Source organism: Narcine bancroftii, chromosome 1 (assembly GCF_036971445.1).
Source record: "Narcine bancroftii isolate sNarBan1 chromosome 1, sNarBan1.hap1, whole genome shotgun sequence".
Classification (NCBI taxonomy): domain Eukaryota; kingdom Metazoa; phylum Chordata; class Chondrichthyes; order Torpediniformes; family Narcinidae; genus Narcine; species Narcine bancroftii.
The window spans coordinates 111,142,721-111,170,635 of NC_091469.1; the positions used below are offsets into that span (position 1 = coordinate 111,142,721).

Genomic DNA, 27,915 nt, shown 5'->3' on the forward strand with positions numbered 1-27,915 from the left:
TGCTACCCAATTTACACCCAATTGACCTATACCCCCGATACACTTCAAACAGTGGGAGGAAACTGGAGACCCTGGGGAAAACCAATGCAGACATGGGGAGAACATACAAACTCACAGAAGATCTTTGATCAGATATTATATAATAGATTTTTAGGTAAGATCAGAGCATGCAATATTATAGGCAAAGAAGTAGGATAAAGACCTCATTGGTTGCATGAGGTACATGGTTATTCACAAATTCTGTGAAAGGTTTGGGCATAAATTACATTCAAATTTTTTTGATTGAAATATCAGAGTTTGTCCAGGTTGACAGCAAAACCTCAAGCCTCAGCAGAATGAACACAGATGCACCTTAAGACTGCATGCAGAGCTCGCTACTATTCAAACTGCTAACTCATGCCAGGTTCAGCTCCAATAGGATCATCAAGTTTGCGGATGACACAGTGGCAGTTGTCAACAACGATGAGTTGGCTTAGAGAGAGGAGGTTAATAGGCTTGTACAGTGGCACAAGAGCAACAATCTCATTCTCAACATGGACAAGACACAGGAGATGACAATGGACTTTAAGAGGATGAAGACCCACTCCATAGAGAGAGTGGGGAGCACAAAGTTCCTTGGTGTCTATTTAAGGGATGACCTATACTGGACCCACAATGTCTCCTCATTCATCAGGAAGATGCAGCAGTGACTACACTTCCTAAAGACTTGAGGAGGGCAAGGCTAATGGCCACCTTCCTAACAATGTTCTATAGGAGTGTCCTGGCTAGCTGCATCATAGTGTGGTATGGTGGCTGCAAAGCATTAGATTGGAGGTCAGTACAAAGGGTGATTAAAATTGCTGAAAAGATCCCTTTAGTCTCTCTTCCCTCTATCAATGACATCTACAGGGAGCAGTACTTAAAGAGGACTGAGTCGTTGAGGAACTTTACCATCCAATCTGCAGCATCTTTGAGACACCGCCTTCAAGGAAGCAGTACAGGAGCAAAAAACCATGACTGGCAGGCTGGGAAGCAGTTTCTTATTGCAGGGGATGTGTCTGCTGAATAATTATAGAGACCTGTACATTATTTGTACATTTTTATTCCTGTACATTATTTGTACATTTTTATTCCTGTACATTATTTGTACATTTTTATTTATTTTGGATTGCTATGTGGTGTATGTATGTCATTTCTGTGCACAATGGTCTGGATATACGCTTTTTCATCAAATTGTAGATATATAATCAGATGAAAATAAACTTGAACTTGAAATGATGTTTCAGATCAAAGACTATTAATATGAACTAGGACTTAAAGATGGTTGCTTTTAACTTGAAGCAAAGCTGGAATAGGGATGAAATGACAAGTGGAATGTCAAAGGTTCAAATGCCAAAGATTGTTCTGCTCTCAACAATCTTATTTCAGGGAATGGAATTTATATATTTGAATTTAATTCAAAGAATTTAATGTTTTCTTGCAGGAAAGTGCTTGTTGCAATATGTAACCAGATATTTTGATTTGTAGGCCTCGCTGTGACCCTATGGAAAGATGGCAGAGTTACTCTATTTTGTTTTGTACCAAGCTGGCTTTTTAAAAACACAGGTACAGTTTGAAAACAGGAATTTTGCTGAGGCAGAGAGAAACCTGACCGATGCAGCAACGAAACAATTGCAGTTGTTTGTTATTCCTGCTGAATTACGTTAACTTTTGGGAGTTCATTGTTTCTTCAAAGTTCTCGGTGCAAGTTTTCTCTTTTCTGAACCAAGATGGTGTCTTTATCTTCCTCTGTGTTAACCAGATTTCTTTAAATGCACAATATTGGAATGGTGATATGCTCACGAGACAACACTATATGACTCCCAGACAAGAGATTGGTGGACATTTTAGATTCCCAGACAAAATAGTTGAGGTTAGCTGAACAATCTAAGTGCAATAATTGAAAATGTCATGTGATGAAGGCAGCTTTTTGATCAGTGTGAATTTGTATGTGGAATGACTGGGAGCATCACAACCTTGAATCTGATCACCTGGCATATAACTAAGACTCAAAAAACAAAAAATTCCAGCTGTAAAAAAATATATTTTTGGAGCTTCATTGGCACATGATAAATACGAACAGGATGAACTCGGGGAATGTTCCATTTTGGATAGTGGATAAATTTGGATAAATAGATTCACTACATCTGTCAGATGTTAAAAATGGTGAAGAACAGATAGAAGGGAATATGGGGAATACAAAATGGAATTAATGTAAAATTGATGTTTGTTGATTGAGGCAGTCATTGTGGGTGCAAGGGCCTGTTTCTGGGTTGTGTCTGTGCTTATTTGAACCACTGATATGCTTCCTAGATTTTACCCAGCATTGATGAAGGATCAGCAAGACCTATCCAAGTCAGGATGCTGTGTGACTTGGAGGGATAAAGAGTTTATTGTCATGAACATAAGTACAATGTATCCATGAGGGAACAGTCTTACTTGCTGCAGCTTCTGAGTTACATAAAACACATCAACAACAATTTAAGTATAATTAACAAAGGGAAAAAAAAACAAGGGATTGTTATGAGCACAGAAGACCCCAAAACCTAGCAGCAATAGAAATTCACCAAGAGAAATGGTTACTTAAAAAGTTGATTTTAATTATCTTTAAACATGAAAGCAGGATCACACTTTAACTTATTACTATTAACTTAACCCCCTTCTAATTCTAAGCATATGTGTATGTAATGTGTGTATAAGGTCAGAAATGTTCTTTGATTCACAGTTCAATCTCACTTCTCACTCTTCCAAATTCACTGGTATCTTGTACTGTGCACAGAATTTAACATTTATGAAGGCTTTGGTGCTTGAAAGGTAAATGGTTACCACTCAGGAAGGTTCTTGTCAGTTTTCAGAGAGAGATTTGTTGCTCGTTGTACACCCACAACTGATTCCTTCTGATCACCCACTTCAGTGTCTTGTCAAAGAAACTTGCCCCATCAAGGTTTTTCAGATGATGACCTCTTTTTTCAGGTCATCACGGAGTTCCTTTTTTCCCTTATTTTCCCTTATTATTCCCTTGGATTAAATGCAGTCAGCCACAAGGGCTTTGACCAGGCTGAAGTAAGAACTCACAACCCATCTGCCAAATGGGGTTTTTCCACAAGTTTGCCAGCTTGTCCTGTTCCAGTCCCAGCTGCTGTTGAACTGTAGAACTGAATTCTCTCTCTCTCTCTCTCTCTCTCTCTGAGAAAACCACATGACCCTCTTAGAACAGCCAACTGCACTGAGACAGACTGTAGCTCCAGACCTCATCTTCCGAGTTCATTCATCTGTTGCTTTCTAAACAATAATCTATTACTCCACAGCATGTCCAATTAACACCTAAATGTGAAGTCTTTATAGGAATTTTTCAAAGTTTTTGGAAAGGCACTCTGAGCCTGGACTGCCTGGCTTGAGCAGAGCTCTGGCAATTTAAATGAGATCTTTTGTAAAGTGTTTGTATTTGTGTGTGACCTAACTAAAAAACCTGCCACAATTTATCTGCTTTAAAACCTATCTATATACAATATAAAAACATAACATAATTTGTAACAGCATAGTAAATATAAAAGGAAAAGAAAAAATAATTAGTGTTCACAATTGGCCAGTAGTGAAAAAATGTGCTAAGAGTCCGACAAATCCTTGGTGGTATTAGAGTAGTTTATGGTTAAGGTAATGTAAGAGATTCAAGAGCCTGATAGCTGTTGAGCAAAAAATCTCTGTTTTTGAACCAAGAGGTGTATGACCTTTGGATTTTTACCTTCTATCTAAAGGTAGCATTGAGAAAAGATCATGGCCAGGGTGATGTTGTTCTTTTATGATGGTTGCCTTGAGCCAGTGCCTCACTTGGATCTCTTTAATAAACTGGAGGTTGGTGCCTGAGATGGACTAGGCTATGCCTGCCACTTTGTGCAGCCGTCTGTATTCCTGGTTATTCAAGTTACCAAACCAGACCGCGATGCAACCAGTTGGTATACTTTTTACGTTGAATCTTTTTAAGTTCAATAGAGAATTCAAAGGCATACTGAACCTCCTCAAACTCCCTGGAAAGTTGTGGGAACTGGTGGTGATCCCAGGAGCCTGGTGACCCTGACCACCTTGGCAGCAGAGCTTGTGATTTGGGAAGTGCTGTTGGAGGAGCTTGGATGAATAACTGCAGTACATTTGTAATGTTTATACAATGTTAGAGATTTTATGCTATTGAGCTATATCTTTTCATTTGGGTGTAATGGCAATCACAGCATAGTTATGTATCCAAACTAAATTGGAACTTTTTTTTCTTATTTTTTCTCTAAGCTTTCATCTTGAAACCATGGATTCTCAGCAGGTTCAAGCAATTCTTTATTCCATCTATAGTATTTCTGCATGAGCCCAGACAGTGAGAACTGGCAAATTTTGGAGTTTATGCTGATAATACAGAATCCAGTCAGAATCACAAAATAATAATTAGAAAGTGAAACTTGGATTAAATGTTTAATTTTCCATTATTCACTGTGCTGGGAATTTGAGCCCAGGAACAGATTGATGGATGGAACATTTACAATGCCAGATGCTAACTAAAATCAGCTGATTTTTGATGGAAATGTTTGAAAGTAGATCTGTGATTAATAGTGTTCAGCATTGTACTTAACATTTTTTTTTCCATGATGCTAAATTATTTATCCCTGCTGTCAAGTTAATGAAGAGAATGATAGCATATTCTATGCTATTCCCATGTAATGAATCTCATTAGTATTGGCAGAAAAATGATTTTAAAGATTCATAATTCAAATAAATATATACAATTGATAATGAACAAGGATAAACTTGATTCTGCTTTCAAGAAAAAAAAATCTTTGTCGGTTTAAACAAATGTTACTTTGTTTTTACTTGCATAATCCTTGCAACGAGTTTCAGTACCTCTCATTTATAGAACCTTTTTAACCAATGCCCAAGATTGACCACTTGAGTAGAGATTTGAGTGAACTCTGTGTTGTACAAATTGCATCCAGTAGACTTTTATATTTGTTAAATACCTGGCTTTACTGCATGGTCAGTGTGAGGCTATCATTTCCTACACTTTAGTGAAGGAATCCGTGATAGTTTGAAGGTTGGTCTCTGAAGATGCAACAAATTAAATGGCATCTATATACTAAAATCAGATGCTGGATCCCTGCATGATCTTGACTCTGGAAGGGATGCTTAAATTGTCTGTGTTTCTCTATGTATCTTAATTTTTTAAAGATGGTTCATAAAGCTTCCTTTTCCAGGCCTTTTTATCAGCTGAACTGATGACAAATACTTTAGCTGAGAGCTTTTCTCTGCCTCTATTTCTGTGTGGTGCCTTAGGTCATTTATCACTCTGAAGGTGCTCCAAAGGTCAACTGTTCCAACTGTGTAAATATATTGCCAACAAGAATAAATCAGGTATTTGTATTGTAGTGACTCGTCTCCTGACTCCTCAAAGCTTTCCATCATCAATAAGTCAGATGCCAGGAGTATGATGAAATGTTTCTCTCACTTGCTAGGAGCTCCATTAGTACTTGACAACCTTTACACATCCCAAACAAAGCAGTCTACTCATTTGGCATTTTGTCAATTACCTTAAAAATTAATTTCCTTCATCACCAATATAGTGGTGCAGTTTGTGCAATCTTTGCAGTTATTTGCCCATTGTACTCCCTTAGACATTGGCCAATCTTACAATCTCCAATTTCAAGAAGGACAAGGGCAAATTGTTCGTGAGACCAACACTATTCCTTCCTTCATTGTTGCTGCACCTAAATCTTAGAACTTGCAATGAAACAGCATTGTGGGATATCTTCAAGCTTCATCAAAGCAACATGAAGGTGGCTTTAGCACAAACATAATAGGACAATTAGAGATAAACAATAAATGTTGGCCTTACCACGATACCCAATTTTGGACCAAAACAATACAAATACTGTATATAAATACAACATTTTCTTGCAAATAAAGCATTATTCTTTTTAAATTAAATTTTATAAGGATGGAAGTTATTGACTCTGCAGTAAGCAATGTTTTCAAATCGAGGCAACTATGAAGGAGGCACGCCCATGTCTGTACTTTCTAAGGAGCCTGAGGCAATTTGGCACGACATTGAATACTTTATCCAACTTCTACAGGTACGCTATGGAAAGTGTACTGACTGGTTACATTACAGCCTGATTTGGATTTCAGCAAGGCACAATTCCACATGGTAGACTGCTCTGGAAAGTTGGATTACATAGGATCCAATGAGGTAAAGCATGATGAAAGGAAGATTGACTTCGTGGAAGAAACCAGAGGGAAATTGTGGAAAATTGTTTTCCGGCCTGGAGGCCTGTAACAAGTGAAATGCCTCAGGGTTTGGTGCTGGGTTTGTCATCCACATCAATGATTTCAATGAAAACATGATCAGTAAGTTTGCAGATGACACTAAAGTGTCTAGTGGTGTAAATAGTGAAGATGCTTGACAAAAATTGCAGCAAGGTCTTATTTGATTGGGCAGGTGGACGGATGGAATTTAATACTGAGATTCAAGTGGTGTTGGATTTTGGGAGGACTAACGGGTAGAACCGACACCGTGAATGGCAAGGATCTGGGAGTGTTGTAGAGCAGAGGGATCGATTACTTAGTACCTTGAAAGGTGTCCCAGGTTGATAGTTACAAAGGCTTTCTTCTCATTATCCTTCATCAGATTGAGTATTGAATACAGAAATTGAGAGGTTGTGTTGCATTTCAAAAAGACTTTGGCCAGGCCATATTTGGAATTTAGGTTTGGTCACCATGCTGCAGGTCACTTGTTTTCAAGCTCGAGAGGGTTCAGAGAAGATTTATGAGGATGTTGTCAAGACTCACAGGCCTGAGCTATAGGGAGAGGTTAAACAGGATGGGCCTTTATTCCCTGGAGCGCAGGAGCATGATACAAAATGATGAGTGGAATAGATCAAGTGAACGCATGGAGTCTTCTGGAGTTAAACAAGAATTAGTGCCAATGCTGGTGTCAAGTGCAATACACAAATGTGCTGGAGAAACTAAACAGGTCACACAGTGTCCATAGAAAATAAAAGGTAACTAAGGTTTTGGGCCTTAGCCCGTTGTCAGAAATAAGGAATAGCAGGCAGATGCCTGATTAAAATGTTGAGCATACAAGTGGGAGGATAGAAGAGAAAGTTGAGAAGTGATGGGGGAAGAGGGCAGAGGGCTAGGAAGGGCAGCCCTCTGATAGGAGAAGGAAGGGAAGAGGATAGGGGGCTGGAGGAAAGGAGACAGTGGGATAGGGAAACAGAGAGACTGGGTGAGGGGTTTAACAGAAATTGGAGGTTAATATAACCATAACCATATAATCATTTACGGAGTGGAAACAGGCCATGTTGGCCTTTGGAGTCCGCACCGTTGAATGCCATCTAGATTGAGATTGCCTTTTGCTCAGAGTTGGAGAATGAAGAAGCAGAGAATATAGGTTTAGGGTGAGATGGGGTGGGGGGAGAGATTTAACAGTATGCTCAAAGGTAATGTATTTACACAGAGGATGGTGGATATATTTAACAAGCTGCCAGAAGAGGTGTTTGAGACAGGCATCAACAAATTATGATACATTTATTCTGATGCATGGATAGGATAGGTTTAGAGGGATATGAGCAAAACGCAGGCAGGTGGGGCTGGTGAGGATGGCCAAGTTGGGCCAAAAGGCCTGTTTCCACTTAATCCCTCAATGACTCAATGAACTCATGATCTTTATTCGATCTCATGCCATGGCAATTAAAATTGAGAATTCCTGAGATTCCTTCACAGGACAGGCTAAGAATTGTCTTGATGGAACTTAATTCTGGAAATTAGTGTTTTTACATCATAATAATGGAATGCTTGTGGGGTTAAAATAGATTGACATCCCTGAAGTCTTGTGGAGCCACTAATAACTGCTGAATCTGCTTGATATTTTATACTTTATTAATATAGTTACATCACAGAAATCACTGCAGGCACCAATTGAAATTTAAATTGAACTGAACTGCAGGCAAGTCCAAGAATCAGAATTGCTTTTCATTAAAATTCTGTATTTCAGTTAAAAAAAAAAAAAAATTTTGAATGACATAATGATGTATTTGTGGGTGTTTTGGATACAAATCAAGATCCTCTCTTCGGCAGTTCTTTGGATTAAGGACAGTGTACTTCTGTGCCAGTTCTGTGGGTTCTTAGCTGGATAGTGAGGTGTGGGTGTCAGCAGGACTCTGTCACAGGTGGGGCTGGACTGGAGATGCAGATTAAATAGGTGCAGGGTGGAGATGGGTCATAGAAACATAGAAACATAGAAGATAGGAGCAGGAGTAGGTCATTCGACCCTTCGAGCCTGCTCCGCCATTCAACGAGATCATGGCTGATCTTAAAGTTCAGTACCCCGTCCCCGCCTTCTCTCCGTAACCTTTAATACCCTTATACTGAAGAAATAGATCTAATTCCCTCTTAAATATATTTAATGAACCTGCCTCTACTGCCCTCTGTGGCAATGAATTCCACAGATTCACCACCCTCTGGGTCAAGAAATTCCTCCTCATCTCGGTCCTAAATGGTTTGCCTATTATCCTCAAACCATGGCCCCGGGTTCTGGATTTTCCCATCATTGGAAACATTCCATCTGCATCCATTCTCTCCAGTCCTGCCAGAATTTTATATGTCTCTATGAGATCCCCTCTCAATCTTCTAAACTCCAGCGAGTACAATCCCAATTTGCGCAATCTTTCCTCATAAGTCATTCCTGCCATTCCAGGTATGAGCCTGGTGAATCGCCTCTGCACTCCCTCCATTGCAAGAACATCCTTCCTTAGATAAGGTGACCAAAACTGCACACAATACTCCAGGTGGGGTCTCACCAAGGCCCTGTACAGCTGCAGTAAGGTATCCTTGTTCCTACACTCAAACCCTCTTGATATGAAGGCCAACATTTGCCTTTTTAACCGCCTGCTGTACCTGCATGCTCGCCTTCAGAGACTGGTGTACAAGTACCCCTAGGTCTCTCTTCACTTCCCCATCTCTTAATCTATTGCCATTCAAATAGTAATCTGCCCTCCGGTTTGTATTACCAAAGTGGATAACCTCACATTTATCCACATTGTAGTGAATTTGCCATGTATCTGCCCAGTCCCTCAATTTATCCAAATCACACAGGAACTTCCTGACCCCCTCTTCCGTGCACACAACCCCTCCTAGCTTAGTGTCATCTGCAAATTTGGAGATATTGCATCCAATCCCCTCATCCAGATCATTAATGTAAATTGTGAACAGCTGGGGTGCCAGTACAGAACCCTGTGGCACCCCACTGGTCACCGCCTGCCACTCAGAAAATGAGCCATTTATCCAAACTCTCTGTCTTCTACCTGCCAGCCAGTTCACAGCACAGAAGGAGGCCATTCAGCCTGCTGAGTTCAGATTGGACCCATTAATGCATCATTCCCCATTGTCTCCCTATGGCGCATCCTTTTAGGTACATCCACCTCCCATAAGAATCCTTTTATTTAATCTGCCTCCATTACTATCACTGGTAGCGCATTCAAATCAATCTCCATCCTTGATGCAAAAGAAGTTTTCTTCAAGTCACATTTGGTTCTCTTGCTAATCCCTTCATTCTTTGACCCCTGGTCGTTAAAGCTCTCACCTAAAGGGACTTCTGCAAGATCCCTGCACAAATACCCAGTCTGAAGGAGAGTAACCCAAGCATTAACAGTCTATCCATTTAACTTAAGTTCTTCATGCTTGGTACCATTTCAGTAAATCTTTTCTTCATCCTCTGCAAAGGGTATTTTTCAGAGTTCCAAAAGTGAGGCATCCGGATTATACCCAAACTGGTGTTTTATGACGTTCTCAGCCCAGAATCCCTGATGCTTTTTAAATGAACTTTTAAGCCTGCCGGTTTCAATGAGATGAGTGTTCTTGTATCCCTTTTTCTCAGCCCTTTGATTCACCGGAACTGAAAGGTGATAGATCTCCAGGACAAGATGCGATTCTGAAGTGGCTGGGAAGACGGTGGATTTAACCAGCCTCAATGTCAGGGATTTTGGTTGTGGGTGAGGAAGGTGATACTATTTCTAACATTCATTAAATTCTATTAGGCTAGAGGTTTGGTCAGAAGTCTGTGCGGCTGTAGAGGCTGTCGGAAGTGAATCCACAGATGCTCAATTACTCTGGGGAACTTTCTTTTGCTTATCTTTCTCTGACTGTAAAGAGGTGCCCAGGAATTTCTCTCAATGGCAAATCTGTCTGCCTTACAGCAGACTAAAGCAAATCTTGTGTAATATTACATTGTTTTATAACATGACAATAAAAGAATCTTGAATCTTGAAACTATCAAATATAACTCCAAAAAAGGACTGAGGAAGGAAACCAGAATTTTAGACCTGTTAGATTAACATCAAAAGAGAGGTACTGGAATCTGTTATTAATGAAATAGTACCAGGAACATGGAAAATAAAAATTGGACTGGGTAGAGTCATTATGGGTTGATAAAAGTGAAATTATGTTAGACAAATCTGTTCTAGTTTTTTGAGGTTGTTATAAGCAGAATATTTAATGGAAAACTAGAAACTAGATTTTCAAATGGCCTTGATAGGGTTCCATGTAAGAGATTTTATATATAAAAATCAAACTCTAAATTTATTGTCATGAATAAGTCACGAAATTCAGAGTTTTGTGGCAGCATCACAGTCCAAACATTCATATTATGAACTGTCTTACAATAATAATATATGTAAAATAAAATAGTAGAGGACGAAAGGCAAGGCAGTGTCTTTGGTTCATTGATCATTCAGGAATCTGATGGCAGCGAGGAAGAAGCTGCCCCTGTGCTCCTGAGTGCTTGTCTTTAGTCTTCTGTATCTCCTTCCTGATAGTAGCAGAGTGAGGAGGGCATGGCCTGGGTGGTGCGGGTCTTTGAGGATAGAGGCTGTAAGACATCACTTAACGCAAATGTCCTCGGTGGAGTAAAGTCTGGTACCTGTGATGTCGCAGGCCGAGTTAACAACCTTCTGCAGCATTTTCTCACCCTGTGATTTGTTGTCTCCATACCAGACAGTGATGCAACCAGCCAAAATTTTCTCCAGAGGTTGTCGAGGTTTTTGAGAGTCTTTGGTGACATACTGAATCTCCTAAAATGCCTCGAAAAGTATGGCCGCTGGTGAGCCTTCTTCATGATTGTATCAACATGGAGGCTCCAGAACAGATCTTCAGAGATGTTGGCACCCAAAAATTTGAAGTTCCTGATCCTCTCCACTACTGATCCCTTGATGAGGACTGGGTTGTGGATGTGTTTCCCAAAGTCTCCCATCATCTGCTTGGTTTTGCTAGTGTTGAGAGCAAGATTATTGATGTGACTGCACTCAAAGAGCTGATTTATCTCCCTCCTGTATATAGAAAATAATAAGCGTGCACAGTAATATAGTTCATGTCTGGACAAGTAATGAAGAATATTTGAAGGGCAGAAAAAACAAGTCATTTTTAGGTTGCTGGAAGGATGTGACTTTGTGGGATTGACAGGAATCGATGCATGGGAGGGGTCTGTGATTTGAATGAGTAGATCAAATATAGTTTGGACAAAGATTAGTGATGATACAGAGGGATGTGGAAATTTGGGAAGTAAAGATGATGCAAATGGACTTCAGGGGATCTGGACATTTTAAGTGAATGAGCAAATATATGGCAGATGCAATATAATGTAGAGTACTTGAGGTCACCTTGTTCTGTATTTGGAAAGTGATTAAATGATTTTTTACATTTTTTTTAATTTAAAATGTTCAATCATGTAATTATACATTTTAAATAGGCAGTACTTATTACAATGACTACATGGTATTATTATATTTAATTAAATTCCTCCTCCCCTCTTTCCCCCCATCCCCTTTACCATTATGTGAAAAAGTACCAAAAAAAAATGTATAGAAAGGGTAGTGTCATTTTGTACTGCTTGCTGGGATCTTACAATATTTACATAAATGTATAATGACTTTTAGGGAAGATTACTACAGGTCTTAAGAGGCCAGGAGTACATTTTTACATATTTATCGCTAACCTTTGCATATACGGGTTCCAAATTTGTACAAAAAAATGGATATTTATTTCTCAAGTTATAAGTAATTTTCCCCAAAGGAACACAGCTCTGAATTTCCAATGCTATCTTTCCATAACTAAATACACATCTGATTTCCAGGTGACTGTGATATACTTTCTTGTCACCTGCTAAACCAATTTTACTATATTTCACTTGCTGGGATTTTAAATTCAATTTATATCTAGTTCCTTCTGTATTTCCCGACAAAAATAAATCTGCATTTTGTGGAAAAACAGTGCCAGTGATCTATCCCAGAAATTTTCCTAAATCTTTTAAATTTAGAACATGACCAAGTAGAATTTAAGAAGGTTCGTACTTCATCACCACATCTAAAACATTTATCTGATAATTCTGATTTCATTTTGTGCTGTTTCTGAGGTGTTGTATATAATTGATGTAAATAATTATATTGAACCGAACTATATCTAACATTTATAATATTTGTCATACAATCATGGCAAAGTTCTGCCCATCTTTTCTCCATCTATATACCATTGCTTTTTTTTGTCAAGGATTGTAATAATCATTAACAAAGGTGAATGGTCTGACAGTATTCTTGTTTTATATTCCATATCCAGTATTCTAACTTGTAACTGAACAGAAAATAAAAATAAATCAAATTTGGAATAAGAATCATGCCTATTTGAATAAAAAGAATAGTCCCTTTCTCTAGAATGAATTGGTCTCCAAGCATCTTTCAAATCTTTCATTAAAACCACCTTTGCTTTGCTGCTTTGTTTTTAATATTCTTCTTATAATTTTGTCTAAAATTGTCTCTAATCAAAAATTGAAATCTCACTTCTGCTTTCTTTCTTTTTCAATCTTTTTATTATTATTATAATTTATAAACACATACAGTTCAAAGAGATATAAAAAATACATAGTAAGTAATGAATTAATACAGAGATATTAAACAATAATATTACAGAATAAAAATATATCATAAAAAAAATTTTTTAGATCAGTTTAGGGTGTGAACTATCTCTAAAAAATAAGATATAATTAATAACAATATATGAAAAAAGAGAAAAAAGCCCCCAAAAAAGAAGAAAAAAACAAATCTGAATTAAAAAAAACTTTAAAAAAAACTTAAAAAAAAACCTACAGATATAGCTAAACCACGCCGATCACTCCAATCTCATCTTACAGCCCAATTATCATACATAATCATAGAAAGAAAACAGAGCCAGATCAACTCACCACAAATGAAAATATTGAATAAATGGTCGCCAGGTTGGAAAGAGAGAAATCAGGGCCAAGGATTGAGGTTTTTGATTGGGGAAAAGCTAGATTTGAGGAGATGCGAAAGGACTTGCAGGGTGTGCATTGGGACAATTTGTTTTATGGGCAGGATGTAGTAGAGAGATGGAAGTCTTTTAAAGATCAGATTTTGAGAGTGCAAAAGATTTATGTTCCTGTTAGGTTAAAAGGAGGGGCAAAAGGTTTGAGAGAGCCGTGGTTTTCAAGGAATATTGGAAACTTGGTTCGAAGAAAAAGGGAGGCGTACATTAGATATAAGAAGCATGGAGTTAAGGAGATGTTTGAAAGATACATTGAATGTAAGAGGAATCTTAAGAGAGGAATTAGGAAAGCTAAAAGAAGGTACGAGAAAACTATGGCAAGCAGGGTGAAAACTAATCCAAAAGAGTTCTACAAATATGTTAATGGTAAGAGGAAAGCTAGAGACAAAATTGGTCCCTTAGAAAATCAGAGTGGAAAACTGTGTGTGGAACCTAGAGAAATGGGGGAGATATTGAACAGTTTCTTTTCTTCGGTATTCACTAAGGAGAAGGATATTGGGAGATGTGGGATAAAAAAAGCAAATTGGGTAAATATGGGGAATATAGAGATTACAAAAGGTGTAGTTTTAAGGCTTTTGAAGAATATAAAGGTGGATAAGTCTCCGGGACCAGACGGGATCTTCCCCAGGACATTGAGAGAAGTGAAGGAGGAAATAGCAGAGGCTCTGGCGGTAATTTTTCAAATGTCATTAGATATGGGGATAGTGCCGGAGGATTGGCGCATTGCGCATGTGGTTCCGTTATTTAAAAAGGGTTCAAGGAGGAAGCCTGGCAACTATCGGCCTGTAAGTTTGACGTCTGTGGTAGGTAAATTAATGGAGAAAATTCTTAGAGATAGTACTTATAAACATCTGGATAGACAGGGTCTGATCAGGAGCACTCAACATGGATTTGTGGGAGGAAGGTCATGTTTGACCAATCTGATTGAATTTTTTGAAGAGGTGACTAGGAATGTGGATGAGGGTAGCGCAGTGGATGTTGTCTATATGGACTTCAGTAAGGCCTTCGATAAGGTACCACATGGAAGGTTAGTTAGGAAGGTGCAGTCTTTGGGTATAAATTTTGAGATAGTCAAATGGATTGAACATTGGCTGAAAGGGAGAGGCCAGAGAGTGGTAGTGGATAATTGTCTGTCAGGTTGGAGGCCGGTGACCAGTGGTGTGCCTCAAGGATCTGTATTGGGCCCATTGTTGTTCGTTATATACATTAATGATCTAGATGGTGGTGAATTGGATTAGTAAATATGCAGACGATACTAAGATAGGTGGAATAGTGGATAATGAAGAAGGTTTTCAAGGATTGCAGAGGGATTTGGGCTGCTTAGAAAAGTGGGATGAAAAATGGCAGATGGAATTTAATGCTGATAAGTGTGAGGTGCTTCATTTTGGTAAGAAGAATCAGAATAGGACATATGTGGTAAATGGGAGAGCATTGAGGAATACAGAAGAGCAGAAAGATTTAGGAGTGACGGTACATCGTTCCCTGAAGGTAGAAACTCACGTGAATAGGGTGGTAAAGAAGGCTTTTAGTATGCTGGCCTTTATCAATCATTGCATGGAATATAGGAGTTGGGAGGTGATGTTGAGATTGTATAAGACGTTGGTGCGGCCTAATTTGGAGTTCTGTGTGCAGTTCTGGTCACCTAATTATAGGAAGGATATAAACAGAGTGGAGAGAGTGCAGAGAAGGTTTACCAGAATGTTGCCTGGGTTTAAGCATCTGGAGTATGGAGAGAGATTGGACAGATTGGGTCTTTATTCTTTGGAGCGTAGAAGGTTGAGAGGGGATTTGATAGAAGTATTTAAGATTATGAAAGGGATAGACAGAATGGATGTGGATAGACTATTTCCGTTAAGAGGAGGAAGGTTTAAAACAAGAGGACATGAGTTAAGAATTAAGGGGCAGAGGTTTAGAGGTAACATGAGGGGGAACTTCTTTACTCAGAGAGTGGTAGCTGTGTGGAATGATCTTCCGGGAGAAATAGTGGCGGCGGAGTCAATTGTATTATTTAAGAAAAGGTTGGACAGGTATATGGATGAGAGGAAGATGGAGGGTTATGGGCATTGCGCAGGGAGGTGGGATTAGAAAGGGGTGTTTGGTTCGGTGCGGACTAGAAGGGCCTAATGGCCTGTTTCCGTGCTGTAATTGTTATGTTATGTTAAGCTACATCTCTGCTTTGTAAAAATGCTGGTTAGTTCACTGATGAGAAGTGTTTTCAATAGTACAGGTTAACTCAAACTTAGAAGGGGATTCATAGACAGAGTTTCTAATTTTCTCTAAATTTAAACATAGTATAGTTTGGGTAAACCATTGGAAAACAGTGGGAGGATTAACCTCTTTCCAATTCAATAGTATAGATCTTCTAGCCATTAGTGTAAGAAAAGCAATCATACGATACGCAGGAAGAGATAAATAAGTCAAATCTATCATAGGTAATCCAAAAATTGCAGTAATGGGATGTGGTTGTAAATCAATATTCAAAACAGTAGATATAATGGAAAAAATTTCCTTCCAATAATTCTGTAAAGAGGGACAGGACCAAAACTTATGTGTAAGGGAAGCTATTTCCAATTGACATTTATCACATATAGGATCGATATGAGAATAAAAGCGATGGAGTTTATCTTTAGACATATGAGCTCTATGAACAACTTTAAACTGTATTAGTGAATGTTTTGCACATAGAGAAGAAGAGTTTACCAGTTGCAGAATTTTATTCCAATTTTCATTAGAAATATGAAGGTTGAGTTCTCTTTCCCAATCATTTTTAAACTTTTCAAAAGTCCCAGAATTTATTTTTGTAATTATATTATATAATTTAGATATCACACCTTTTGGAGGGAATTTTGAATATAGTATATCCTCTAAAACAGTCGTAGTCTCCCGATTGGGAAAAGAGGGTAAAGTCGAAACTAAGAAACTCCTAATCTGCAAATATCGAAAGAAATGAGATCGAGGTAAATCATATTTCATGGATAATTGTTCAAATGACATGAAAGAGTTATCCAAGAATAAATCCGAGAAGCATGTTATACCTTTAACTTTCCAGAGTAAATAAGCTTGATCAATTAGAGAGGGATGAAAAAGGAAATTTAGTACAATAGGAGTTTCCAAGATAAAATGACTTAGGCCAAAAAATCTCCGGAATTGAAACCATATACGTAGTGTATGTTTAGCCATTGGATTATCAATTTGTTTATATAATTTAGTAAGAGTAAAAGGGAGAGCAGCTCCCAAAATAGAGCTAATTGAAAAAATTTGTATCGGTTTAATTTCTAAATTTACCCAATGGGGATTTAGAGATAATTCTGAATAATTCAACAAATACCTTAAGTAACTAATATTAATTGCCCAGTAATAAATTCTAAAGTTGGGTAATGCAACCCTCCCTCTAGTTTAGATTTCTGTAAATATTTTTTCCCCAATCTAGGATTCTTGTTTTGCCAGATATACGAGGACAATTTAGAATCGACCTTATCAAAAAAAGATTTAGGAACAAAAATAGGTATAGCTTGGAATATATATAAAAATTTAGGTAAGATCATCATCTTAATAGCATTAATTCGGCCTATCATGGATAGGGATAATGGTGACCAATTGGTAAGTAAACTGCCGATCAGGTCCAATAGAGGGAAAAAAATTAGTCCTAAACAAATCTTTATGTTTTTTAGTAATCTTAATCCCTAAATATATAAAATGGTCTCTAGCTATTTTAAAAGGTAAACTATCATAAATAGGAACCCATCCATTAAAAGGGAATAATTCCTCCCACCATTCAAAACGTACTGGGGGTGTAGTGCAATGGGGTGTAAATTGGGTGGCACAGACTCCTTAGCTGAAATTGCCTGTTACCATGCTGTATGTCTAAATTTAAATTTTTAAAAAAATTTTAATGTTTCCAATGTTATTTATGGAACTATATAACATTGCAGCACAGAAAAACAGGCCATTTGACCCTTTCGGTCTGTGCTGACCAATAAAACTAGCTTGTTCCACAACCTTCCAGAGCACTCCTATCCATGGGTTTATCCAATTTATTTTTAAAACTCAAGATTGAATCTGCATTTACTACATCAGATGGCAGCTCATCCACATTCCTACCACTCTCTGAGTGAAAAGCCTTCCCTTAATGTTCCCCTTGTACCTCTCCCCTTTCAGCCTAAAGTAATGATCTCTCATATTTATCTACCCCAATCTAAGTGGAAACATCCTACTCACATCTACTTAGACTGTACCCCTCACAATTTTATAAACCTCTATCAAGTCTCTTGTTATTCTTCTTTGTTCCAAGGAGTATAGTCCTAACCTGTTTAATCTTTCCCAGTAACTCAACTCCTGAAGACCCGACAACATCTTAGTAAAACTTCTCTGCACTCTTTCAATCTTATTCACATCTTTCCTGCTGCTGGGCAAACAGAACAGCACACAATATTCTAAGTGTGACCTCACCAATGACTTGAATAACTTCAACATAACATCCCAGCTAAGATGCCAAAAACTTTCTTTATAATTCTGTCCACATGCAACACCAACTTCAGGGAACAAAGTATATATATTCCCAGATTTCTTTGCACCTCCACACTCCTCAATGGCCTACCATTTACTGTGTACGTCCTCCCCTGATTCGCTCTTCTGAAGTGCAACACTTCACACTTGTCTGCATTACATTCCATCAGCCATTCACTGGCCCAATTTCTCAGCTGGTCCAGATCCCTCTGCAAGCTTTGAAAATCTTCTTGACAATCCAATATGCCTTCTCTCTTTGTGTCATCAGCAAACTTGTTGATCCAATCCACCATGTTATCATCTAGGTCATTTATATAAATAACAAACAGTAATGGTTCCAACAAGGATCCCTGAGGCACTCCATTTGGCCATGTTATCATCTAGGTCATTTATATATATGTAACAAACAATAATGGTTCCAACACAGATCCCTGAGCTACACCATTTGGCACAGACCTCCAGTCTGAGAAGTAACCATCCACCACCACTCTGTTTTCTTCCACCAAGCTAAATTTGAATCCAGTTTTCAACCCTTTATGTATACCTAGTGTCCTAACCTTCCGATCCAACCTCTCATGTGGAACCTTGTCAAAAGCTTTTCTAAAATCCATATAAACAACATCCACAGCATTTCCTTCATCAACCTTCTTGGTAACTTCCTCAAAAAACTCTACAAGATTTGCTATACATGACCTACCATGCATAAATCCATGCTGACTGTCATTAATCAGTTGACGATAGCCCAAATATCTATATATCCTATCTCTCAGTAATCCTTCAAATAATTTAAATATTACTGACATCAGGCTCACTGGCCTATAATTGCCTGGCTTACTTTTGGAGCCCTTCTTAAACAGTGGGACAATATCAGCTACTCTCCAATCCTCTGGCACCATCCCGATGACTAAGGATATTTTAAAAATATATCCACCAGGGGCTGCAATTTCAGCACTTGTCTCTGTCAAGGCACAGCGAAATATCATATCTGGTTCAGGGGATTTGTCTACTTTTATTCTTTGCAAGGCAGCAAGCACTTCCTACTCCTTAAACTCCATATGTTCCGTGACACTTCTATTTATTTCCCTTCCCTCCTTATTTACTATTCCAGTTTCCTGCACAAATACAGATGCAAAAAAAAGGATAATCATTGCAACAAATCAATATCTAATGGGTACCTGATGGTTAGTAATACTTGATAGGCCAAAGGAACTGTTTCCATCCATGACTCCACACAACTTAATAATTTGCCAAATGAAACTGTAAAAGTTTATTTAAGAATGTGGCATGGTTAGCGTAGCAGTGAACACAATACTTTACAGTGCCCAGTGATCAGGACTGGGGTTTGAATCCCCCGCTATCTAAAAAGAGTTTATAGGTTCTCCTCATATGTGCATGAGTTTTCTCTGGGGGCTCTGTTTCCACTGTTACAGGCCCAGAGGACACCAAAACCCAGCAGCAATAGAAATTCACCAAGACAAATGGTTACTCAAACAAAAGTAACTTTAAATTTTGTTTAAACGTAACATCAGGATCAAACTTTAACTTGTTACTATTAACTTAACTTAACCCCCTCCTAATTCTAAGCGCATGTGTATGTCATGTGTGCATAAGTTCAGAAAAGTTCTTTGATTCACAGTCCAATCTCACTTTTCACTCCTCCAAGTTCACCGGTATCACATTATCTTATACCGTGCACAGAATTTATCATCTATGAATTTTCACCATGTTCTGGTGCTTAAATGGTTGCCATTCAGGAAGGGTCTTGTTGGTTTCAGAGAGATTCATTGCACGTTGAACACACACAAACTGATTTACTTCCATCAGTCACTTCAGTGCCATGCTGAAGAAACTTGCCCCATCAGTGTTTTCCAAATGATAACCTCTTTTTCCAGGTCAGCACTGAGTTCCTTTTGTTTCCCTTTTTTCAGGTGAAACACTCTAGCCAGTCATTTCCTCTTGTAAGGATCACAAGGGTTTCAACAGGCTGAACTCAGAACTCAAAACCTGTCTTCAAAATGGGGCTTAAACAAGTTGCCAGCTTGCCATGACTGCAGAAACCAGTTCTCTCTCAGAGAAAACCTGTTTGGTCTTTTCTCTCTCTCTCTGTTTGCAAAACCACATGACCTTCTTTGATCAGCAAACTGTAACCAGACAGATTGCAGCACCGGACCCAAACCTCATAGCCTGTTTTTCTGTTGCTTTCAAAACAATAATCCATTTACACTTGCTCAGGTTCTTCTATTTGCACCTCCTTGTGAAAACCTTTAGCAAAGCAGTTTCATTGTCCCTACAAAGGCCCTGGGCCTGCAGTGTCTGGTTTAAGCAAAGCTCTTGCATTTTAAATGAAATTTGTTTTGTGAAGTATTTGTTTGTTTGTGACCTACACTCTAACCCCCCTGCAATCTATCACCTTTAAAACCTATCTATATACAATATAATATATCCATCACACCACCCACAGTTTGAAACGTACCTGGAGTGTAGGTTAATTGGGTAGCACAGGCTAGTGGGCCAAAAGGATCTGTTACCATACTGCATGTTTAAATTTAAAATCTAAAATTTAAAAATTGGAACAAATATTGGAATGACTGTCTTGTTGAAGGAAACTATCAATGCCTTTTCCGAGTCTCTGCCCAGTTTCTCTCCAAGTTTATGTGCATTTAGTTTATGATGGTGCCTGCCATTCCAGATTACGTGAAAGAGGATGGATGGATTAAATTTGAAATAAATGAGCAGATTTAATATCGAAGGACACCCGCAGGGTGCAAATTCATTACAAAAGACCACAACTGATTTTGTTTCTTACATAGCATTATTTCAAAGTTCAGGTACATAAATATTCCATTCTACTTTCAGAAGAGCATAGACTGAATGAGTCCTGTTGACTAGCAATAGTAGCTTTAAAAGGTTTCTACTCGGCATTATTGTTATGAGAAGAGAATTGTTCTTGAGAAAATTGCTGCGCGAATATATGAAAAACATACAAATATGTGAATTAGAAACCATTCAACATTATTCCACCATTCAAAAAAATTGTGCTATTGTCCTTTGAGGAAGAATTCCAATAAATTGGGTTCTGTGAGAGAAAAAATAATAATTTCTGCCTTTAATTAAAAATTCACTATTTGTAAACCGATTTTTAAAAAAATTCTTCCGTCAGAACAAACATCTGCATGTCCAGGACCTCAGCATGCTCCATCTGTGAGTTTCTCCAGCACATTTGTACATTGGCACGATCTGATGAGTTTTTCCAGTACATTTGTGCTTTGCACTCAACTGCAGATGTTCTTGTTTAATTCCGTTCAACATGCTGTATCCTTTTGTTTCAAACACGATATTCAAAACAGCCCTCCAGATACAGTCACACCAAAATCCTATTTCGCTGAAGTCTTCCCCTTAAAATGAAGGATAACATTCTGTTAGCTTCTCTGATTACTTGCCATACCTTCATTTGAGCCTTGTGTGAATGATGATGAAGACACACAGATCACTCTGCATCTCAGAACTCTGCAACCTTTCACCAGTTATACATTTTCCTGTAAAAATGGATGAATTCACATTTTTCCACATTATATCTATTGTCCGTGTTTTCTCACATTCACAGCATTATTTAGGCCTCTTTGTCATTTCCTTTTAAGTTTAGACAAATAGCATAGTAATGGCTGCCCAATTTACACACAATTAACCTACACATCCGGCATGGTTTGAACGGTGGAGCACCTGGGGAAAATCCACACAGACATGGGGAGAACATCCAAACTCCTTACAGACAGCGCGGATTCAAACCCCAGTCGTGATTACTGGTGCTGTAAAGGCATTGCATTAACCACTGCACCATCCATGCCACCCTCGTTCTCATTCTCATTCTCTTCAGGCATTTATATCCTACTTTGTGCCATTAGCAGATTGATGAACAATATCTTCAGTCTTTATGGCTATTCATAAAAATTGTAAAATAGTTAAAGCCACAGCACAGTGATGGACCGACCAGTCAGCACATCGTGGCAGCCAAGAAATGACCCGTTCATCCTAGCTCTGAGAGCTGAGGGGCAACATTTTCAAATAGAGGGTGATGGAACAAGCAGCCAGAAGCGGCCACAATTACAATGTTTAAATGCTATTTGGTCAGCTTCATGGATTGTAATGGTTTAGAAGGATATTGACCAAACACAGGTTAATGAACTCGCTCAGGTGGAAAACTTGATTGACATGGAAGTGTTGGGGAAAAAGGGCTTGTTTCAATCCTGTATAACACCATGACTTCTCTATATTTAAATTTATTTAGACTGACACCACAGTAGCATACCCTTCCTGCCCACAAGCAGGATCATCCCTACAAATATACCAATTAAGCTACAACCCCTGTACATATTTGAAGGGTTGGAGTAAACCAGAGCACCTGGAGGACCCCCCACAAATGTATGAGGAGAAAGTCCTTACAAACAGCGCTGGACACAAACCCAGATCATTGGTGCTCTCATAGCATTGTGCGCACTGCTAAGCTAATCAAACTGCCCACTTCTATAATATTGGTGCATTATTTCCTGCAAAATGAGCATCCATATTCCACAATTTTGATATGGCATCTTCTGGAAATCTAAGTCTTGTGGTTGATGAGGATAGAGCAGTGGATGCTGCCTATGTGGTAGACTGATCCAGAAGGTATAGATGCATGGGATTCATGGTAAATTGATAGTTTGGATTCCGAATTGGTTGGCCCATAGAAGGTGGTGTTGCAAGTGTATTATCCTGGCAGAGGGTCTGTGGATGTGGTGTTCCACAAGGATCAATGATGGGAGCCTTGATTTTTATTATGTATATAAATGAATTAAAAAGTTGGTAATTTGCAAATAACATAACAATTGGTGGAGTTTTGGACAATGTGGAGGCCTATCAAAAAATATAACAGGATATCAATCAGCTACAGATTTGGGCATAGAAAGAGCAGATGAAGATTAATCTGGACAAGTGTGAGGTGTTAAACTTTAGGAAATAAAATGTGTGGGGAAAATATACAGTAATGGTTGGTCTCTTAAAAACATTGATGTACAGAGAGATCCGGGAGTGCATGTCCATATTCCTTGAAAGTTGCCGTGCAAGTGCGTGGAATGGTGTACAGGTACACGATCCTTTATCCAGAGCCCTTGGCAAATTTCAGATTTTGGAAAGCCGGATTTAAGCCCACCTGAATTGTGCTGCCGTATTCCCCCCACCCCCCACCCCCCTCTCCTGCCTGACTCACGCTGCCAGTCGCTTGCCTGCCCGACTTGCGCTGCTTGTCTCTCCCCCCTCCCCTCGCCTGCCCAACTCGCCCTTCTGGTTTTCCAGCTGCCGGTCTCGCACTGCCAGTCTCTCACCTGTCCGACTCGCGCTGCCGCCTCTCTCCCCACTTGCTGGATTTTGGAGCTTTCCGGATAAAGGATCGTGGTTTGTGTATGGCATGCTTACCTTTATTGGGCAGGGCATTAAGTATGAGAGTAAAAAACTGATACGGGTTATATTAGTATGGTTATGGATAAATATGTCTTTAAAAGAGATAGACTGTGGGGGTTTAGTGTAGGTCACTTTGCAAACAGAGTAACACTTCACAAAAGACATCTTATTTAAAATGCAAGAGCTTAGCTGAAGCTAGACATTGAGGCTCTGGTGACTTTGGAGAAGCAATGAAGAATGTTGATCTATTATGTATAAAGTCCAGGCTCAGAAGTACTGATAAGATCTTTCAAAGATTGGGTTTGGAACCTTGGGAGAGGTCATTTGGTTTTTACAAGCAGAGAGAGGAAAAAAACAAACTGGATTCTTTGAGGGAGAGAGAGAGAGAAGTCCATTCTACAGTAGCAGTTGAGACTGCAAAATGACAAGCTGGCAACTTGTTGAAATACCTCATTTTGAAGATGGGTCTTGAGTTCTGAGTTCAGCCTGTTCAAAAGACTTGTAGTCCTTACAAGAGGAAATGTCTGGCTAGAGTGTTTCTCCTGAAATACAGGAAACAAGAGGAACTCTGTGGTAACCTGGAAAAAGAAGTTATCATTTGGAAAACCCATAATGGGGCAAGTTTCTTCAACAAGACACTGAAGAGACCAACCATTACTGTATATTTTCCCCATACATTTTATTTCCTAAAGTGTAACACCTCACACTTGTCCAGATTAATCTTCATCTGCTCTTTCTATGCCCAAATCTGTAGCTGATTGGAGGAAATCGGTGTCCAATGAGCAACAAATCTCTCTCTGAAATTAACAAGAACCTTATGAGCGGTAACCATTTAACTTTAAGCTCCAGAGCCTGGTGAAGATTCGTAAATGTTAAATTCTGTGCGCAGCTCAAAATAGAAGTGTCCTTTTCCATATAACATGGGTTCAGTGAATAACAGAACACAGTCTGAATGAAGGAACCAAGCTGTTATTAATACATCCACTTCATTATATATTATTTTGTTGGCTAAAAGCTTGTCTTTTCTCCTATTCTTGAGCTGTTCTGAATGGGACTGGAGGCCCGGGATTGTGAGATGTGGTTAATTGGTCCTGTGCTACAAAATGTTCTTGAGACTTGTTATTTTCCGGTACCAGCTTATTGAGAGAACAACAGTTTTTCAGGACTTCACTCTACTAACCAGTTGTTCTTCCTGGATTTGTTGGGTTAGAGATGTGACCGTATCTGGTTTTGTTCTGCTCCAGCGAGAAAGAGTGACCGACACAGTGAATTGATCAGGCTCTAGATCTGTGTGTAGATTGGCTGACCAAATGACAGCTGCTAATATGAATGGCAGCTTTACACTGGGGAGGATGCAAGAGGTAGGTTTTTCCACACACAATGGGTGCATGAAATCTCCTGCCAGCAACGGTGGTGGAGGCAGGTACAATAATATCTTTAAAGAGACTGTTCGATAGGTATGTGGAATTGAGAAAAAAAAATAGATGGTTATGAAGTAGGGGAAACCTAGGCAGTTGTTAGAGTAGAATATTGGGATCGGAGAATACTATAGGCTGAAGGGCCTGTATTGTGCTGTTTATTTTTATGTTCTATGTTGTTGCAGACACTAAATGCTGGGATTGCTGATGATTGAATCTGGAAAATGGTAGCGCTCAAAAGAAGCAGTGCTCTGCTGAACGCCTGACATAGGGCACGTTGAAGTGAAATTGCTATAGATTATGCTAAAGTGACAAATGTATGTTAAATTAGGATTGAATTCATTATGGTAATAGCTTGACATTGATGTTTCTGGCTTCAGGTCACTCACTTTATCTGTTTGCATCAAAACAGAGTATTTCAGCTTTAAACCATCATTCTGCGGTGTTGCTCCATGATATGTCACTCATATCCTGCAGCCCTATGTTTTGCTACTTTTACGTTATTTTGTTCATATTACTTTCTATCTTCCCATATCTATAGTCATCGTTCATTGATGTTCGCTGCAATGCCCCATCAATTCCAGATTCCCATTGACCAGATGACTTCTTTAACTTACCACTGCCACACACTATCAGAAATGTTTCTTTAGTCTCATCCATCTATCTGCCACTCCCTCAGCAATTTCAAACCAACTTGTTTCTTTCATTTTCCCAGCTCTATTCAGCAGAATTGCTGGAGGAACTCGGCACATCTCACAGTGTCCACAGGAGGCAATGATATCTAACCAACATTTCGGGCCTGAGCCCTTTTTCAAGCAAAAAGCAGCCAGGTGATTGATTAAAAAGCTAGGGAGAAGGGAAGGAAGGGCAGGGGCGGAGCACAGACCAAGAGAAAAAAGATAATAATTGGACATGAGAGGAAAAGTGAGAATTGATTGGGAGAGGGTGTGGCTCTATGAATGTGGAGTAGAGAACAGGAGGGAGAGGGAGAGAGCTGCATGAAAGGAGAAATAGGAATAGATGGGAGAGGGGGAGGGGGCTAAAGGAAACTGGAGAAAGCAATGGTTATGCCATTCTGTTGGAGAGTACCTCTAATTTGCCAGCTGTCATAGACTGGCAGTGTATGACACCATGGACAGATATGTCGGCATGGGAATGGGGTAGGGAATTGACAGTGGTTGCCACTGGGAGATCCCTGCTATTGCAGTGGTTGGAGCCCAGGTGCTCAATGAATTGATCTCCCTGTCTGTGTCTGTTATGTGTGGATGGTCACGTGACCTCCCTGTCTGGAACCTAGTCGGAAGTAGCATTGCCTGCCAATCAAGGTTAGATATCGCCTACCCATTAGTTCAAACTTTACCGATGGCTCATTTGAATGATGCAGTGTCATCATTGACCAATTGCCCAGTTCAGAACATAAATTCCAACCCGTGTGACAGTTTTCGCTCTCTCTGCTCCTTTATCCTGATTGCTGCTCGACGCCGGGTCATTTATCTGTGGATATCACTGGAGGAGTAGTTGGTAAAGTGTACACTACACTTAGAGCAGGACCGTAGTGTTGTTTGTTAGGTCTTAGCATTGAGCCACCCCCTCCTTTGGTACAGGGAACTGAGAGTGTGTTTTTAAGTTTGTCTTGTTAGAGTATGTTGGTAACCATATATTACTTAACACTAAGCTGCACCTAGAGGTACAGGGATCGGGAGTGTCCGTTGACATCCCTGTCTGTGAGTGTGTACACATGTGGGTGAGAATTGTAGGGTAAGCAGCCATTGGTACCAAAGACCCTTGTACCCAATGTGCCTGCTTGCATTGTTATAATTTTTGTCTCATACCATGTAGAAGATAGGCGGCCACTGGTATCAGAGTCCAACCTGGATCTCATGTGACTGCCTGTATAGCTATTAAGTAGTGAGAGTGATTAAGTATTGTTTGACGTCTTCCCCATTTTATTTCTGTGTGTACAGTAAAAGTACCTTTGATTGTGACATCTGTGTCTATACTCATTTCTCTGTGAATCCACCGAACCTAATACTATTCCCAGCACAATAGAGTCCAGTCTCTGGAATGTAGAGGAGACAACAACAGGAGTAGTGGATGCAGGAAATGACCCCCTGCAGATTCACAAGTGAAGTGTTGTTTCACTTGGAAAGTCCATTTGGGGCCCAAAATGGTGGTGAGGGCGGAGGTGTGGACGCAAGTGTAGCACTTCCTTCAGTCACTGGGGTAATGATATATTGGATGTGGAGGGTAGTTGGGTGGTAGGTGAGCACAAGTAGAATCCTGTCCTTGTTGCGTGTTGGGGCGGAGGGGGCCAGGGAGGATGTGCAGGTAATGGAGGATATACGGGTGAGGGCTGAGTTGATGGTAGTAGAGGGGAAGCCATGTTAGTCCTGGGGGCTCACAGGTCCAAACCTCTGATGCAAACTCTCACCCTGGCCCCAATGGCATATGGGTCTGAGCCTACAATGCAGATCTCTCCCTCGGCCCCAGTAGACTATAGGACTCACCCTAACCTGGCAGTCAACAGAACTTAACCTCTATCACACATTCTTACTCTGTCCTCGGCGACCTATAGGACTGAGCTTCCATCGTGAACTCTCACACTGACTTCTCTTACCTTCCCCTTCCCCCTCACCTCCTCCCTCTGATTTTCCCCAACCCTCACCTTCCTCCTTTGGATCCTTTCTAAGTGCCACCTTCAAATGCTTCCCATCCTCCTCTCCTCTACACCCTCAATCCCATTGACCCCCATTCCAACTCCTGTTTGGTCTCATCACCTTTGACATTCCCCTCTCAGAGATGGAAAGCTGTCGTCAGTGGGAACTCAGCATTATTTCCCTTTGTCCACACATCAATGAGTTCTGTGCACGCCATGATTCCGAACTCTTCTTTCATCCCTTCCGTCTCTATGGCTACTTCCACAATCAGGATTCTCCACCTTCCGCTATAGACACATTCTCCCACCTTAAACTTTCTTTGACCTGGAAACCTCGTTCCAAACTTTTGCCTGCTCTGGACCTTTATATATCAAACTACTGCCAAGACATCAACCAGCAGGGCTGGCATCAATGGGCATTTCCCCCCGAAACTAGGTATTGTGACCCCCCCACCTATACAGGGGCATTGCCCCCCCCACCTACACATGGGCATTGCCCCCCATGAGGTATTGTGATGCCCC

At 39.7% G+C, this 27,915-nt stretch overlaps 1 protein-coding gene and 1 long non-coding RNA gene across 13 annotated transcripts in view; one reads left to right on the forward strand and one right to left on the reverse strand.

Moving 5' to 3' along the window:
* The window catches only part of LOC138762617 (EGF-like repeat and discoidin I-like domain-containing protein 3), a 320,962-nt gene that overhangs the window by 17,815 nt on the left and 275,232 nt on the right, over window positions 1–27,915 (forward strand). The window lies entirely within an intron of this gene.
* LOC138742697 (uncharacterized) lies at window positions 20,676–27,667 on the reverse strand. 2 transcript variants are annotated; one of them, XR_011344369.1, is made up of 3 exons: window positions 27,515–27,667; window positions 23,769–23,861; window positions 20,676–21,281 (listed from the first exon to the last, which is right to left on the reverse strand). It is a non-coding gene; the product is annotated as an uncharacterized lncRNA (long non-coding RNA). The 2 variants fall into 2 exon arrangements; XR_011344377.1 differs by lacking the exon at window positions 27,515–27,667 and adding an exon at window positions 25,127–27,288.